Source organism: Triticum aestivum, chromosome 2A (assembly GCF_018294505.1).
Source record: "Triticum aestivum cultivar Chinese Spring chromosome 2A, IWGSC CS RefSeq v2.1, whole genome shotgun sequence".
In the NCBI taxonomy this organism is placed as follows: domain Eukaryota; kingdom Viridiplantae; phylum Streptophyta; class Magnoliopsida; order Poales; family Poaceae; genus Triticum; species Triticum aestivum.
In genome coordinates, this window is record NC_057797.1 from 212,131,840 (window position 1) to 212,136,324 (window position 4,485).

Below are 4,485 nucleotides of genomic sequence, written 5' to 3' on the forward strand. Positions count from 1 at the left end.
GCTCCGTCTTGGGCCGACTGGGGGAGGCATGGCCGCCTTCGGGTGTCTCTCTACTCGAAGGGGCCCACCGCCCGTGGGCCGTACCGGTAGCCCGTCGTGGATAACATCAGGGGCAACGTGGCAACAGTGCCGCGCCGGACGGGCATGGCCACCCGTACAGCGCACTGTACCAGGCGTGCTCCGGGATTCGAGGGTGGCTGGCTTCACTATAGCCACGCCTCGTCGCACCGCCGTTAGGTGGATGCAAACTTTGAGGGTACGGTCTCGACCGCTTTATGGGAGCCGGCTTCTTGGAGTCGGCCTCCTCGCGGCCGGCTTCTCGAAGTCGCCCCCCCCATGGCTTTCTTCACGAGGGCTAAAGTCGGGCCGCCTTCCAAAAGCCGGCCTGGGTGACAGCCAGCAAGGGGAAGGCGGCCCCGTGTCTTGGATTCTCGAGAGCCGGACAGGCTCGTAATTTTTTCAGAAAGGGCCAGGGGAAGCCGGCTAGGCTACCCATGGCTATTTACTCCGACAGTAGTCCCCGAAGCTGATCGAGCTTCGAGGCGGACAAAAGGACGAGAAGCTTGGTCAGCTTCCTACCCTAAAGAGCCGGCTTCACTGGTAAATGCCGATTTCGGGGGGCCCTGCGTCTTGCAGGCGGGAAAATGGTCGCCCCGCGCGCTGACCGTAGGCCCTCCCGCGGGCCACGTGGCAGCGAGATCCTGCCAGCGCACGCGCGCGACGAGACGCCGCCGCAGGCCCGGGCCCGCCACTCCTAGGCCTTGGCCCGAGCGCTGATCTTTTGCGGCCCAGGTGGACCGCTTGCCTTCCCGTGGCGATTTTATTTCGCCATTAGGGCGCAATAAGCGCGGGACGTGAGGGAGTGGGCACGATCGATCCCCACGCTTCCCCACGCCGCACCTCCTCGGCTCCGCCGTGCGAGCCTATAAGTAGGGGGAGGAGGGGGAGAGACAGAGGTTCGCACGCTCTCTCTCGCTCCGCCCCCCTCGTCCTCCTCTCTTCCTTTCGTTGCCGCCGCAGCCTCCCGTCTCAGCGCCGTCGTGCCGCCACATCGTCTTGCTCCCATGGCGCTGTCGAGCTCGTGGGACGGCTCCAACGTCCATGAGGACCATGTTGAGTGGGTTATCAAGATCAACAGCAGGTTCAATTTCTACATCATTATCATTATTAGGTTGAGCATCATCATGAACATTATCATTAATATTATTACTAGTTTCAGGTTCATTACCAGATTGAGTTTCAGCATCAGAAATAGAAATATCATTTGGATTCTCAGGTGTTTCAGTAATAGGTTCACTAGAAGCATGCAAAGTCCTATCATTTTTCTTTTTCTTCCTTTTAGAAGGAATAGGTGCATCTATATTATTTCTCCGAGAATCTTGCTCAATTCTCTTAGGATGGCCTTCAGGATACAAAGGTTCCTGAGTCATTCTACCACCTCTAGTCATAACTCTAACAGCATTATCATTATTCTTACTATTCAATTCATTGAGCAAATCATTTTGAGGTTTAAGTACTTGTTCTACTTGAGTGATAACCATAGAAGCATGTTTACTAATAAGTTTAAGTTCACCTTTGACATTAGCCATATAATCACCCAAGTGTTCAAGCATATTTGAATTGTATTTCAATTGTCTACCAAAATAAGCATTAAAGTCTTCTTGCTTAGCCATAAATTTATCAAAATCATCTAAGCATGGGCTAGCAAATTTAGTAAATGGGATTTCAGCTTTATCACATCTATAGAGAGAATTTACCTTTACTACCTGTGTCGGGTTATCAAGACCATGAGTTTCTTCAATAGGTAATCGATTAAGATCATATGTTTCTTCAACAGGCGGTAAATTAAGACCGTGTATTTCTTCAATAGGAGGTAAATTCTTAACATCTTCAGCTTTAATACATTTTTCTTTCATAGATCTCTTTGCCTCTTGCATATCTTCAGGACTGAGAAATAGAATACCCCTCTTCTTTGGAATTGGTTTAGGAATAGGCTCAGGAATTGGCTCCGGAGGTGTCCAATTGTTTTCATTTGTCGACATATTATTCAATAGAATTTCAGCTTCATCCGGTGCTCTTTCCCTGAAAACAGAACCAACACAACTATCCAGGTAATCTCTGGAGGCATCGGTTAGTCCATTATAAAAGATATCAAGTATTTCATTTTTCTTAAGAGGATGATCAGGCAAAGCATTAAGTAATTGGAGAAGACTCCCGCAAGCTTGTGGGAGACTCTCTTCTTCAATTTGCACAAAATTATATATATCCCTTAAAGCAGCTTGTTTCTTATGAGCAGGGAAATATTTAGCAGAGAAGTAATAAATCATATCCTGGGGACTACGCACACAACCAGGATCAAGAGAATTAAACCATGTCTTAGCATCACCCTTTAATGAGAACGGGAATATTTTAAGGATATAAAAGTAACGAGTTCTCTCATCTTTAGTGAACAGGGTGGCTATATCATTTAATTTAGTAAGATGTGCCACAACAGTTTTAGATTCATAGCCATGAAAAGGATCAGACTCAACCAAAGTAATTATATCAGGATCAACAGAGAATTCATAATCCTTATCAGTAACATAGATAGGTGAAGTAGCAAAAGCAGGATCAGGTTTCATTCTAGCATTTAGAGATTTCTTATTCCATTTAGCTAATAACCTCTTAAGTTCGTTTCTATCTTTGCAAGCTAAAATAGCTAAAGAAGCTTCTAGATCAAAAACATAACCCTCAGGAATAACAAGTGATTCTTCATCATCACTTTCATCAGTATTATCAGATTCAATATTTTCAATCTCTCTAGCCCTAGCAAGTTGTTCATCAAGAAATTTACCAAGTGGCACAGTAGTATCAAGCATAGAAGTAGTTTCATCATAAGTATCATGTATAGCAGAAGTAGCATCATCAATAACATGTGACATATCAGAACGAATAGTAGAAGCAGGTTTAGGTGTCGCAAGCTTACTCAAAACAGAAAGTGAATCAAGTGCATAGCTAGATGGCAGTTCCTTACCTCCCCTCGTAGTTGAGGGATAAATCTTGGTTCTTGGATCTTTCAAGTTCTTCATAATGATAAGCAGATATAAATCCCAAGTGACTCAAAGAATAGAGCTATGCTCCCCGGCAACGGCGCCAGAAAATAGTCTTGATAACCCACAAGTATATGGGATCGCAACAGTTTTCGAGGGTAAAGTATTCAATCCAAATTTATTGATTCGACACAAGGGGAGCCAAAGAATACTCTCAAGTATTAGCATCTGAGTTGTCAATTCAACCACACCTGGAAACTTAATATCTGCAGCAGTAGCAAAGTAATATGATAGTAGTGGTAAAGGTAGCAAAAGGTAACAGTGGCAAAAGTAATGTTTTTGGTATTTTTTAGTGATGAAAGCAATAGCAACGGGAAAGTAAATAAGCGAAGAACAATATATGGAAAGCTCGTAGGCAATGGATCAGTGATGGAGAATTATGCCGGATGTGGTTCATCATGTAACAGTCATAACCTAGGGTGACACAGAACTAGCTCCAATTCATTGATATAATGTAGGCATGTATTCCGAATATAGTCATACGTGCTTATGGAAAAGAACTTGCATGACATCTTTTGTCCTACCCTCCCGTGGCAGCAGGGTCCTTACGGAAACTAAGGGATATTAAGGCCTCCTTTTAATAGAGTACCGGAACAAAGCATTAACACATATTGAATACATGAACTCCTCAAACTACGGTCATCACTGGTAAGTATCCCGATTATTGTCACTTCGGGGTTAACGGATCATAACACATAATAGGTGACTATAGACTTGCAAGATAGGATCAAGAACACTCATATATTGATGAAAGCATAATAGGTTCAGATCTGAAATCATGGCACTCGGGCCCTAGTGACAAGCATTAAGCACAGCAAAGTCATAGCAACATCAATCTCAGAACATGGTGGACACTAGGGATCAAACCCTAACAAAACCAACTCGATTACATGATAGATCCCATCCAACCCATCACTGTCCAGCAAGCCTACGATGGAATTACTCACGCACGGCGGTGAGCATCATGAAATTGGTGATGGAGGATGATTGATGATGACGATGGCGACGGATTCCCCTCTTCGGAGCCCCGAATGGACTCCGGATCAGCCCTCCCAAGAGGTTTTAGAGCTTGGCGGTGGCTCCGTATCGTAAAACTTGATGAATTCTTCTCTCTGTTTTTTTTCTCCCCGAAACACAATATATAGAGTTGGAGTTGGAGTCGGAGAGGCACCAGGGGGCCCACGAGGTAGGGGGCACGCCCCCCACACTCGTGGAGAGGTGGTGGCCCCCCTGGCCTTCATCTTTTGCAGGTATTTTTTATATTTTCCAAAAAGTTGCTCCATGAAGTTTCAGGTCATTCCGAGAACGTTTGTTTCTGCACATAAATAACACCATGGTAATTCTGCTGAAAACAGCGTCAGTCCGGGTTAGTTCCATTCAAATCATGCAAGTTAGA